The following is a 14143-nucleotide window of genomic DNA, read 5'->3' on the forward strand; positions in this document are numbered from 1 at the left end:
CAAACAGAAAAAGAAAAACCAAACAAACAAACAAAAGAAAACCTAGCCAAGGAACGTGGAGAAACTGAGAACTGACACAGAAAGAAAAACCATGTTTTGGAACTTGTGGGACGAAGGCAGCCTGGCACCCTCGCCCTTGAGCCACACCCTGTGTCTCAGGTAGTCGTGCAGGAGAAGGGAGGGAAAGAGCCAACACCTGGGAGCTTTTGGCACACTTGACCTTTGACTCAAGGAAAACCTTGGGGGAGGGGGGAGGGGAGAGGGGGAGGTGTGGCTCCACCTAGGAGCCTTAGGTGCCAGCTGTACAGTAACATGCTCTGTTTCAATTCCTCCCAGCTCAGAGTGTCTAAGCTTGTTTTTGTGGCTGGAGAGGAAAAGCATGGGCGGGGCTCCACTGCACAGCACCGGCAACCACAAACCCGCCCCGGGACTAGGGTACAGAATGTACCCAGACTTCAAACCACACCCTTGTGGCTTGGGGAGGCCCCGGGGGCGGACTGCGGAACTGTCACACTACATTGTTTGAGTGACTTGCCTAGCAACCGACTTGGGATTCCTTAGTACTCAAACAATGGGATATCCCAAAGGGCTAGACTTAGTCAAAGGACAGCCTGCCGAAGGGTCTGCCAAGACCAAAGATGCCTCTGATTGGAGAAGAGGTCCAAGGTCCTCTGACACCCTCCTGGGACGATCAGATTAGCTTTGGGACCTAAGAGAGCTTCCAGCCTAAGCCATTGTGAAGAGATACCCCCAAGGAACTGCCAGGTTTGCCAATAACCCCAACGGAGACTGCCTCTCTTCACTTGCCCTCATCATCTCCCAGGAGGCATAAGTGGGGTTTCCAGAGCAGTGAAGAGAGGGCACCAGTTGGGACCTTGGGGAGAAGGGGGGTGGAAACCTTTTATCCAATCCCGAAGTGACTTGGAAGTTAGAGAAGGTCCTGAGGGGGCCAAGTCCACAAGAGATAGGAGCAACTTCCAGTTGGACAGGTCAGAGGGAGGTCCTGTGAAACCAGGATGAAATTCAGTGGGGACTAATGCAAGAAATCCTGTAGTGACAAAAACCAACAGCATAATCATCTGGCTCAACACAAACAAACAAGGGACACGCCACATAGTAAGAGCACTCACCACAACTGAATCCGACTCAGCTTCAAAATACAGCACAGTTCACTGATATGTGGACCACATTTTCCACACTAAATGTGAGGCCACATGTTGGACAAGCTTGAGTGTACTTGTGGGGAAACAAGCCCGGGTGTCTGAGACTTTCCCCAGCCACCATCAGTCCTTAGTTGGATGAGCTCATGCTTGGTGACAGTTTAGTCTTCATGAGAGAGCTGTGTCCGGAATCTGGGGAAACAGACAAGGTTAAGATTAGGAAAAAAGGGGTTGGGGATTTAGCTCAGTGGTAGAGCACTTGCCCAGCAAGTGCAAGGCCCTGGGTTCGGTCCTCAGCTCTGAAAAAATAAAAAAAAAGATTAGGAAAAAAGAGGTGGAAAGACAAGGCCTCTGCAAAGATTGGACGTAAAGGCTGTGTAAGGCAGAAAGAGCCCAGCCTTTGTCACCCAGTGATTGCGCAATATTAAGAAAGTTACCCAACCGCTTTGAGCTTTGGTTTCGTTGTCTTTAAAACTGGGATGATACTACTGTCTAGCTACCATAATGAATATTACTATAAAGATGATGGTGGTTTTCTTTCCTTATTTTTTTTTTTCATTTTTGGTTTTTCAAGACAGGGCTTCTTCGTGTAACCCTGGCTGTCCTGAAATTCCCTCTGTAGCCCTGGCTGTCCTTGAACTCAGATCAGCCTGCTTCTGTTGAGTGCTGGGATTAAAGGCGTGCACCACCACTACCCAGATAGATACTGATTTTCTTTTTTTGTTTGTTTGTTTGTTTGTTTTTTCGAGACAGGGTTTCTCTGTATAGCCCTGGCTGTCCTGGAACTCACTCGGTAGACCAGGCTGGCCTCGAACTCAGAAATCCACCTGCCTCTGCCTCTCAAGTGCTGGGATTAAAGGCGTGTGCCACCACTGCAGATACTGATTTTCTTAAGACAGGGTCTCACTATGCAACTGTCTGATCTGAAACTCACTATGTAGATTAGGCTGGCCTCCAACTCCCAAGAGATCCTCCTCCATGCCTCTCCTCTACCTCTGCCTCCTGAGTGCTAGTGTTTTTAAAGGTGTATGCCACTCTACCTGGACTCATCATGGTTATTATTAACATTTATATGACACCGAAAACATAAAGCACCAAGTGTGTAGTAGGTCCTCAACAAATGGATGTCTTTGGGAAAGAGAACTAAACCGTGAGAGGACTGGAGGAGGAGGTTGTTAGGCAGTCCTTTCCTGCTATCCCTGGCAACTGGAACAGGGAAACAAACATGGCTGGAGAGGCAGAATTAGGGTGGGCACTGGAGAGAACCCAGTGATCATCTGAACTTGCCAACTGCCACTGAAGAGGCTGAAATTAGCCCTCGGGCAGGTTTTGTTTGGCTTGAACAGCATGTCCCCACATTTTGAACTAGTTGGCCACCTTTTAAAAAGTGGAAGATTTTGTAACTGCCTTGGCAGAAGAAGAGACATTCTAGAGACAGGAAAGTCTGAGGCCCGTTGCCAGCCAGAGGAGGAAAGAAGACGGTTCACAGAGTGGCCACAACTTGTCAGACCACCTTGCAGGAGACACTGGAGACATTTACGGGTCAAACAGTGGGCAGGACCACACCTTGCCTGGAATTGCATAGTTGTTTGTGCCTCTTGCCCTCTTGAAAACAAACTTCTTGTCAGGACCCTGAAGACAGACTTGTGACGTCACTGGACCCCTGTATTTGTTCCTCTTCCTGATGTGGCTATACTGAATAAATCTCCTGTCCGGTTTTTACTGTTACTTCTTTCTCTCTTTAGCTGGCATTTCAGGAAGATGATGGCTGTGTCTAGTTTGTTGAGCCTGCTAAGGTTTAAGAATTCACCCTGAAAGCTCTGGTAACAATTGCACCCAAATGTACATGCCTGCAGTCCCAATGTTCAGAAAGCTGAAACAGGTTTGTCAATTTAAAGCCACCTTCTATCTATCTATTTGTAAGACTTTGCACGCACGCACGCGCGCACACACACACACATCCATTTTTAAAACTTCCCTTGAAAAATCAGACTCTAGTAATGCTGGATCCTGGATCCACTGGACACTGATTGTGGGAAGGAACTGAGATGGTACTGATGTTGCCAAACTGTCATGCGTGTAGATGCAAATATGCCAAGGAGACAAACCCATTGGAACAGGAAGTCTGATAGTGGCTGCCTGTTGGTGGAGGGAGATGGGGGGAAATGGGGAAGAGCTGCTAATGAGGTGTCTTTCTGGAAGGATACAAACAGAATGTTAGAGAAATACAGTTTGCACAAGCTGTAGATATGCTAAACACTGTGGAAATATAATTTTCAAAGATAAAATTTAAGGTACATGAATTATATCGTAATAAAAACTTTTTTTTCTTTTAGCTGCTTCTCCCCACCCCACCCCCATGCAGATGCTGATTCAGCAAATCTGAGTTGGAGCTTGAGCCTTGCCTTTTTCCCATGCTAGGGAATGAAAGAACTCTCGTATGCTGGGGTTGCACGCAAACCCCTGAATTTCTGACGACCTCTCAGGTGTGGTACAAGGTGATGGTATGCAGGGTTGGTTTCTACTTTTGAGGCACATCGAAACCTCCTGGGCAGTTTTGTTTTGTTTTCTAACATTCTTTTTGCCTAATTCCTCTGTCAATCATCCAGCAAGATTCCTCTCAAGGCATTTGTATCTTGGGAAGAGAGAAGACAGTTTAAAAACAGACACTGCCTTTCTTTTTGGCTACCAGGCTATTGAAACACTAAACCCAGAAGAATTACAGTTTCCCCCAGGAAGTTCTGCTCAGGAAAGAAAAGTCCGGAAGCCCTGATGTCTGCCTGAGGAGGAACTTGCTTCCTAAGAATTGATTTCACACAGTTCAGACAACTTGTGGAACTACCTTGCCAGAGAAACTGGAGCCCAAAGAGTAATGTGTCAGCAACAGCCTGACCGCGCACCTTAACTATGACTACTTAGCTATGCATAGCTCATCTCTTGCCTTCTGTTTAAACCTAAATCCCACATCAGAATTCCAAAAGTTTGTTCCAGTCCCCAGTGTGTGGTGTGGCTTCAGTGAGTAAATCTTCTCTTCTTCTCTGTCTGATTATCGCTATTGTCTTTTTAATTGATGCGCTGGATTCTCAACCTAAGAACTCTCAGTGGCGTGCTGGAGGTTCTGCACACGGGTGGGTGGAGTGCGTGAAGAGTTCCAGAGATGCAGCAAACCTTTGGAATCCACCCGCATTCATACTGGCCACTTTCTGTTTCCCTCTTCCCTAGCCTCAGCCTTGGTGGGTAGGCATTTGATCCAGGGCTGTTCCAAACCTCTCAACTTGGCTTCCACAGCCCTGGTTGCCTCTGTGAGGGGCTCCCTGCTCAATGCCTCTTCCCATCCTATTTCTGACATCCTGAGTTTAGGCTATTAATCCTCTGTCCCCAAAATCCCTTATTAGTGGAGCTCGTTTTGTTTTCTTTGGGCATTTTTTGAGTGAGGGCATGTGTTAGATGCATTTGGAAAAATCTTAGGCACTTCAGTTTTCCCTGCTGCCTCTCTTCCCCAACCCAGTCAGTCATCCAGAACTATCCAGGAGCCGGCAGGCTGGGCGGGCCACCCAGTACCCAGGCCCGCCCTGTCTGGCTGCCGCATGGAGAGCCACATGCCTTCTGCCCCTGACTGGCCACTGAACCGCGTGGGGAGCCATGTGCTGCCGGTCACCAGGGAGGGGCAGCCCAACAGGAGCACAGGCTTGGAAGCCACCGAGAACCAACCGCAGAGACTTTTCAGAGGCCCGAGGGAGGGGAAGAAAGTGGGCAGGACAAGGGAGGAGAGCTTGCAGCTAGGATGCCTGGGTAATTTATTGTTGCGTGAGAGTGTCTCAGAGCAAGCAGCCCTGATTGAGGTCCAGACGTGGGCAAGTCATTCCAAGGCAAAAGAGGTTATAACCACAAAAAGAGAACATTTCGTACTGAGTGGGAGGGAGACAGCTGGGCAGGGCCAATGGAAAGGCCCCCAGCCAGCCAGCCAGCCTTGCTTTGAAAATGCTTGTGCCACCTCCCAGATGTTTTTGTAAACATAGGGTCTCTCTTATTTTCTCTGTTGACTGCTTGCTTTCTCTGTGAAGATGCCTTTCCTTCTCTCTTCTGACTTGTCCTGTTAAATGGAAGGCTTGGTTGCAGAAGGTGTCTTAACTGACTTAACACTAAGGATATTGTCACACTTCTTTTGATAATTCCTCTGAAGTTCAGTGGCAAGTGCCAGAACCTACTGTAAAGTTTGGAGAGCAAACAAACACTTCCATCTGACCCTCTTCTCTGTTCAAGACTAGCTTTGTCCCTTGCATTTTTGGGGTTTGGTGCCAATTGGGGCACATGGGTGCCTGTAGGTATCTTTGCAGGGTCTCAATCTATGTGGGGGGAGGTCTATGAGGGTGGGGATCTTTGAGTTTCTTGTCCCTTTCACACAAGAGGCCAAAGAACTGGCTGGAGAGGAACTGTGACCCTGGAGCAGCTTAACTTTGGACAGGGTCAATGTTGAACATTCTCAGAAAGTTCTAGTCCTTCAGCAGCTGCCTTCCCACTGCTGACAGGACAAAGTCCGCACCTCTACTGCCCCACCCAGCCTCAGCAGCTTGCTCCTGGTCCCTGCTCTTTGCCTTCTGGCTCCGGCTCCTTCTATGGCACTGGAGAGGAAAGGCAAAATGCAGCGGTATAAGCATGGCAAGCGGCTGCGGGTTAGATTGAAAGGTCCCAGGAGAGCCACTGTCTGTCGAGCAAGAACTCGGAGCCTCGCAGAAGAATTTTTGAGGAAGGTTGTAGCCTGGTAACAGTGGCCAAAAGGGGTTGGTCTGAGTTGGGACCTTGGGAAAATGAATTCAATGAAGGATTAAAGGTGGGTAATTTTAATAGCTAACTCTTATTAAAGGCTTATTAAGTGTCAGATGCAAGGCCAGATGCTTAACACAAATGATCTCATTTAATTCTCTTAAGTGTCTTTATTATCACCACACTATTCTTGGGTAGTGGAAATTCTGGCTCAGAGAGGTTGAGTAGTTTGTCTAAGGTCTACAGCCAGTAAAGGGAGCATGAAGCCTAGAACCACATGTATTCAGAACCACTACCTTGAAACACAACACCAGGCAGACTCCTCACTGCATTGTTTCAGAGGTGCCAAGGAAGGTGCTAGCAACTCCGTTACAGGTCCACTGCATGTAGCAACAGATCCTAGAGAAATGCCCAAACAATCTTGGGAAGAGTCATGCCTCACCTCTGCAGTGTATGGGGGAAAGCTTTTCCTGCTCTCAGCCTCCTGTCTGCCAAAGCCATGTATAGATACATCCTTAGGTGGTGCAGAGGATCCTGGGATAATGATGGGTCTTGAGGCTAGTTGGAACAGCTGTGCTAGAGCTCAGCAAATCAATGCACAGAAATTTCTGCCTTCTCGACTTTCATATACCCTAAGACTATGAAGTTTGAACTAGATGAGTGTTCTAGGGACTACCGACAACCAGGGAGGGCTGAGACGGGTCATCATTTTATGAACTGTTCTGGAAGGCACCCTAGAAAAAGGCTAGTACTATTTTGACACCTGTTGTTTTCTCCTGTGCAAACCTTTCTATTCTGATTCCCACAGGAGGCCTTTGGAGTGTTCTTTGAGCTTGCCTTGTCTCTGGCCTGGCCCCTCTGGCCAGGGACAGTGATTCACCCAACTCAGAATGTTTGCATCTGCTCAGGAGAACACTGTGTGCTCTGGACTGGTGCCGGAGCCCAAGGGAAAAGGGAAGTGCACAGGACCAACAGGCCAAAAGAAAATCTGGGAGGGGCTCTGCTGTGGTTGCAGCTCAAACACTTTCACCTAAGCCTGGCCTTCTTCCTTTGGGCAACATGGGGACTGTCACTGAGTGCTTCTTCAGCTCTTCCTGGAGGCTGATTTCCAGCAAGCAACCCATATGCTTTGGCTCCAAACATGAAATTCCCTTTAAGGTAGCCTTAGCTGCTTTGAAATGCATAGCCTCTATATTCTGCCATGCTGTCTATGCCTGCTGCTTCTACCATAATTCAGCCTCCCATCTTCTTCTCTTAAATCACCCTCATAGTCTCCAGATTTTCTCCTCAAAGCTTTATATCCCCCTCAATACTACCTGAGCCATCTGTTTGAAAGGTATGTTTGGTCCTATCAGTTCCCCAGGGGCTTCTCACCACCCCCAAAACACAGGGTGGACATTGGGGTGCAATGCTCAGCCCCTTCCCAGTTCATCTGAACCTTGCTTTCCACTACCATGAATATGCCAGACCAAAAAAGAAAGGTTTCTTTTTTTCTTTTTTCTTTTTTTTCGAGACAGGGTTTCTCTGTGTAGTCCTGGCTGTCCTGGAACTCACTCTGTAGACCAGGCTGGCCTCGAACTCAGAAATCTGCCTGCCTCTGCCTCCCAAGTGCTGGGATTAAAGGCATGCACCACCACCTCCCGGCAGAGAGGTTTCTTTAATGTAAATAATGTCCCTTACATTGTATCCTGTGTTGTTCCTCATGCAATCTCGACCTGTACTTCTAGCTTTTCTACTGATAGAACCCAGGTTAAACCTTAACATTTAATCCCTGTCTTGGATTAATGTCTCGGTGATATTAGCATCCATAGGGACTTTGGAGCCCCCAGGCTGTGTATCTTCCCAACTATCATTAGTATTAGTTTCTTTTGTCAGTGTTGTGGCCAAATTCCTGACAAGAAGCAGGTTAATGGAGAGAGGATTTAGTTTGGATCAAGGTTTAAGAGAAGCTCGATCAGCGATCAGCTTGGCAGGAAGGCACAGCAGTGGTAACATGAGTCGCACTGTTTCCTCTGTCTGGAAACAAAACAAAGATGATTGCTTTCGCCTTTTCATTCAGCCCAGGACCCCAGTCTGTGGAATGAAGCTCTGCACATTCAGGCTAGCTTTTCCTTGTCAATTAAACCTTCTTGGAAATGCTCTCTCAAACATGCCCAGAGGTGTGTTTCCATGGTGATTCTAAAGCTAGTTAAATTGACAATGAAGATTAACAATCAGCACACAAGCACACAATCCTTCCCTCTATCCTGAGATGCTACTTAGGCCAGTCTTGCATGATATATTTATTCCCCACTCTTGTACACATTCTCCCTGCCTCTCTCCACCGCCCCCCCCCCCGTTGCTCCTGCATGATGCTTTTTGTAGGCATCTCGATGACAGTTACTCACTCTTCTCTTTTCCTGCAATGTTGACACCCTAGTAGTTCCACCTGCTATTATTTGCTTATGCAGTGTTCTGCATTCCAGCCTGTGGGTCTTGTTTGCCTGTCTTCTGGACCAGATTGCAAGCTCCAAGAGGACGGAAGCCATGCTTTGGCCTTTTTGTTTCGTCCTCCAGGCATTTCACAACTTCAGTAGGTGTAGCTTGCTCGATAGCTTGCTTCTCCTGTCATATGAACTTCCCTTAGGGAAGTTTCTGGACTGAGTCTGAGTCTCAAGCTAGTTAGGTCATCAAAGTAGATGGATACTCACAATGTAGTGTGACAGGGGTGTGGCATATAGAACATGTACAGGGAGGGGGCAAAGGACCTGTAGAGAATAGAAATGGTGAACAGGATTGTATGGAGGGGAAACGGACGTTAAGGATATAGCAGAGCTGTGGAGAGGAGAAGGCATTCTAGTAGGGGGGGCAGAGGGGAAGCACATATGGAGGCAGGCACATGGTGCATGTTAAGGAGTCGTGGGAAGTTCAAGAGCATAGTTGAAGGTGAAGGACCTTGAACGGGTAGTTGGATGGTGAACGAGGCTGTCCAAGGTTTTTTTTTTAATTTATTATTATTATTACTATTATTATTATTATTTGTTTTTTGTTTTTCGAGACAGGGTTTCTCTGTGTAGTCCTGGTTGTCCTGGAACTCACTCTGTAGACCAGGCTGGCCTCAGAACTCAGAAATCCGCCTGCCTCTGCCTCCCAAGTGCTGGGATTAAAGGCGTGCGTGCGCCGCCGCCGCCGCCGCCGCCGCCGCCGCCGCCCCATGATCAAGGGTTTTAAATGAGCAAAATCTGCATTAAGAGTGGGGAAGCAAGGTGCTGGAGAGGTAGCTCAGTGCTAAAGAGCCTGGCTGCTTTTGTAGAAGACCTGGAGATCAATTCTCAGCACCCACACAGAGGTTCACAACTGTCTATAGTGCTAGTCCCACAGGATCTGATATTTTTTTTCTGGTCTCAGTGGGCACCAGGCATGTGCGGGATATACAGACTTATAGACAGGGGGGAAAGTGTATACAAATAGAAATGAATAAATTAATTGAATTTTTCAAAGAATAGAAAACTCAAATATGAAAGAACATATATTTTAAAATCCCATTCATATGGAATTTCCAGAAAAGGCAGCTCCATGGAGGAAAAAAAAGTGGCTTAGGGGTTTCAGGTGGCTCAGGGTGGCAGTGGTGAATCACTACCTCTTACTGGGAATGAGGGGCTTCTGTGGAGTGATGGTTTTTGCTTTGTTTTGTTTTTACTTTTGTAGTGCTGAGGATTAAACCCTGGGCCTCAGGCATGCTAGGCAAGGACCCTACCACCCGGGTATGACAATGTTTTAAAATTGACTCAAGGGCTGGAGGGATTGCTCCATGCTTGCTGCACAACCACGAGTATCTGAGTTCAGATCCCAGAATCCAAGTAACAGTTGCTCATGGTCTCACATGGTCATCACTAGGGATGAGGATTGCCGAAGAATCACTGGGGCTTGCTAATTTTCACTCTGCTAGAATGGCAGGTTTAAGGAGACCTTGACTTCAAGGAATAAGGCGGTGAGTGACAGAAGCCACCAGATTTCCTTCTATGTCTTCCACAGTGACAAGTGGACACATGTACAGAAGCATGCATACATGCATGCATACACACACACATCTAACACACATTCTCACACACACTAAAAATTACAATAAAGTGTAATCAAAGTGATATACACAGCCCTGTGAATATCGTAAAAATGATTAAGCTCTACACTTAAGTGATTGAGTTACATATGATATGTTAACTATACCTCAATAAAAACTCCTTCAATATGAGAAAGAAGATGTGGGGCTGGAGAGGTGTCTCGGTAGTTTAGGTCACTGTCTGCTCTTAACAAAGGACCAAGATACCATTCGCAGCACCCACATGGAGTTTCACAACCATCGGCAATCCCAGTTCCCGGGAATTTGTGCCCTCTTATAACCTCTGTGGGCACCAGGCATGAATGTGGTGCACATACATATAGGCAAACAAAACACTCATATGGATAAACTAAAATAATAAATAATAAATCTAGTTGTGCTGGCCGGTTTTGTGTGTCAACTTGACACAAGCTACAGTCAGTCATCAGAGAAGGAGCCTCAGTTGTGGAAATGCCCCAGGAGATCAAGCTGTAAGGCACTTTCTTAATCAGTGTTCCATGTGGGAGGACCCAGCCCATTGTGGGTAGTACCATCCCTGGGCCGGTGGTCCTGTATATTTGGTTTCAGATAGGACTAGGGAAGTGGGGTAGTGCATATTTTAGATATCAAAGCAGACCTGGCCTCCAGGTTCTCCCAGAATCCCTCAGTCCTCACCCTAGGGGCTGGCTGCCCCTTCCCCAGACACTCTTCCCTATATAATACAGATGTTTCTCTCTCTCTCTCTCTCTCTCTCTCTCTCTCTCTCTCTCTCTCTCTCTTTCTCTCTCTCTTTCTCCCGCTCCCTGTCTCCCTCTCCCTGTCTCCCTCTCCTCTCTTTCCTTCCTTGCTCTGTGCACCCATATGCCCTTTCTTTCTTTTTCTTACCCCCATCCCCCATCCCTTCCTTCTCCCCATAGTGACGTACCTGTTATCCTTCCTTGGGGCTAGTGAACTCTCCTGAGAGCAGCTTCACAATAAAACTGCATTTTTTTAATAATCATAATCTGACTTGAATTGGCTCATTTCACTTGCAGAGAAATAACCTATCACTGGACTCTATGAGAAAGCAGGCTGAGCAAGGTGGTGAAGCCGGCCAGTAAGCAGCAGCCCTCCATGGCCTCTGCATCAGCTCCTGCCTCTGGGATCCTGCCCCGTGTGAGTTCCTGTTCTAACTTCCTTCAATAATGAACAGTGATATGGAAATGTAAGCCAAATAAACCCTTTCTCCCCAACTTGCTCTATGGTCATGGTGTTTCATTGCAGCAATAGAAACCCTAATAAGACACTAGTAAAAAATATTAAAGGGAAGCCAGTGGTGCACGCCTGTGATCCCAGCTCTTAAAATACGGAAGCAGGATGAGGATTGTGAGTTCAAGGTCAGTTAGGATACATAGTCAGGGAAAGATTTTCGGGGTGATATCAAGTTTTGTGTCTGCTGTGTGGGAAATGAATGGGCCATAGTGGCTAGCCTGGATGTGGAGAGAGCAGTCGAGACATTTCTGCAGCAGTCCAGACAACAGTCAGCCAGCTAATACTGAAGCATCAAGGAAGGGGCTGGGGCAGGGGCGAGGGAGTTCACAAATAGGTAAAAGGTCAAATGAGAAAGCATGTAAAGTGAATTGATGGTGCAGTTTCTGACATCTCAGATGCGCCTAGACATGGAGGAGGCCACCTGAGAAATAATGGTCACCCAAATCCAGAAGATTCTTGTCCTGGGCTCAGCATTCCTCTCTTACACCATTTAATCTTCACCCTCACATAAACTCTGCATTCACCCTAGTCCCACCCTGTCCTAATACTCAGCCACACACAGCCTCAATCAGTGACGCAATGGAAATTCTCCGAACTCACTAAAGTCCTAGGCTTTCACTGGTTCCCACATAGATCGGCCAGCCACCTGCCAACCCTCACCAGTGGGCCTCTAAGTGTTCTCTTTAGAGCATTTGTCTCTAAGGGAGATAGATACCACATGCAAATGGTGAGCCCCACAATTAAACCTCTAAATAAGAATCTGGGGGAAAAGGAAGGCGTGGCATTTACGTTTTCACCCACTCTGTGGGTGATTCTGATATCAGCAATGCAGAATCTGTTCTGGTCCATTAAGGGTGCTTGCAGTTCTGACACCCTAGCACAACAGGTCCCACTGGCCACTAGTGGACAGAGAGCTTGTCCTGAAATGCTCCCCCAACCCAGGCATCTTTCCCTCTTGCTCATTTTTCTTTCAGGAAACGCACCCCTGCCCAGCCACTAATCAGATTACCCTCTTGCACAACTTTCTGCCCCTCCTTCTTCCCTCATTAAATTTCCATAGGACAATCAGTTCTCAACTGCTCTTCCCTCTGTGTCCCTGGGCATTTCGCACAGTCTGTCTCATTTAGGAATTGCTTGTTTATATGAGAGTGCTTGAGATTCTTTCGAGTTCTGGGAAGATTAAAGCTGTCATCGGACTAGCAGCATCTAGGACAGAACCAGGCCTACCGTAGGTAGCCAATAGATATTGAATGAATTGAATTGATCACAAAGTCAGCATGATGTGGGAATAGTGTAAACCACAAAACAATGCTCTCGGCTTTTAGAGTCTCTGGCAGGGACAAGTATGTCCTCCTAGCTTGCGTGACACCACAGCTTTATAGGACCAGAGAGGTGGGAACACAAAGACCTGCTATAACCAAAGCAGGAATTGAGAGGCTAACACAGTTCATCATTTCATTTGTTTGTTCACTACACCATTGCATTCATTTTAAGTGTGCTCTTCTTATATACTAGGCACTACATGAAGTGCTAAAGATAAATAGGTGAAAATTAGCCAGGTCTGATGAACCCTACCTGTACTCCCAGTTCGTGGAAGGTGAAGGCCAGAGGATCACAAGTTCAAGGGCAATTTTGGTTATAGAATGGCTCTGAAGCCAGCCTGGACTACATGAGACCTTTTCAGAGCCAGATCTGCCTCTACCCCTGCACCTTGACAAAACACAGGAACAGAATAGACTTGACTCGTGTACTCACACTGATGCAGCTTACAGATTAGCAAGAGAGACAGATGTTAAATGATTACAGTAGTGACTAGTACTCTGAAAGAGAGACAATGTCAGTGAAATCGTATATCAACAAGTGGGCTTTGCTTGGGGCAGTAGAGTAGGCCTGCAAGAAGGGTTTCCCCAAGGATCCAAGGAAGTGACTGAGCGATGAGACCACAGGCCTGACCAGGAGTTAAATAGGCCAATAAAAAGAGAAGAAAGAGCATTCAGGCAATGCAGAAGAGCCACCAGGAGGACCTCAGGCAGCTGCAAGCTCGACCCTTGTGTGGCTTCAAGCTTGACCTTTGTGGAAAACCTTCAGAGAAACTGTTGTGGCTGAACAGTGTGAATTGAATCATTCTAGAAGATACTATGAGGCTGAGGTCTTTTACACTTGGGTTGAGAATGACTGTGACCTAAGTTGCTTCCAAGGCCAGAAACACAACCCTCACTTTTCTGACAGCACAGGAGCAGGAGGCAGGAGGCAACAGTACAAAGACAACTTGAGGCCAGACTCCAGAAGACTTTGTGGATCAGGCTGGGGGATTTGGGTTTTGCAGATTGCAGAATGGGAGAGTTTTAAATTGGGAGTTCAGTGGTACCATGTAGCTTTGGCTGCTGTGTTGGTTGGTACTGGATTGACAGGAGCCAAGAACGGAAGCAGATACGTGAGCAGGTTATGATGGTGACCCACATTAAGTTGGTGGCTATTGAAACTGGACTGTGGGTTCAGCCCACACATTTTGCAGATGAGGAAAATGCGGCCCAGAAATAAGGAGTGGCTTGCCCAAGGTCATCTCATTTCTGGTCCTAGTCTCCCATTAAGAGAGAAGCTAGCAGAGAACTAAGAGGGGGAAAAAGCGAAGTGGATAGTGGTAGGATGTTAATTCACTAGTGCACTGTGGGAAATGTGGAGTTCTGGAAGTAGAGATGCCCAGATAGGGAAGGAAAAGAGACTCTGGTATATGTTCTTCAAAGTGCTTTGTCCTTCCACAGTGTAGGGGCGCAGTAAAGCCAGCCAGCATCAGCCCTGAGTTACATCCCAACCCTGTTTAGTCTGGCGGTTGCTCAGACAGGAGCTGCGTTCTTAAGGGCGGGCCAGTTCCTTCCTGCCTGGGGAGTCT

At 47.2% G+C, this 14143-nt stretch overlaps 1 long non-coding RNA gene across 2 annotated transcripts in view; it reads right to left on the bottom strand.

The window, feature by feature from the left end:
- The window catches only part of LOC143435532 (uncharacterized), a 77682-nt gene that overhangs the window by 56875 nt on the left and 6664 nt on the right, over positions 1 to 14143 (bottom strand). For both annotated transcript variants that reach the window (XR_013105909.1, XR_013105908.1), the window contains exon 2: positions 1131 to 1352. This is a non-coding gene — a long non-coding RNA (uncharacterized LOC143435532). The remainder of the gene's footprint in view (positions 1 to 1130; positions 1353 to 14143) is intronic.

This window comes from Arvicanthis niloticus, chromosome X (assembly GCF_011762505.2).
Source record: "Arvicanthis niloticus isolate mArvNil1 chromosome X, mArvNil1.pat.X, whole genome shotgun sequence".
NCBI classification, from domain to species: domain Eukaryota; kingdom Metazoa; phylum Chordata; class Mammalia; order Rodentia; family Muridae; genus Arvicanthis; species Arvicanthis niloticus.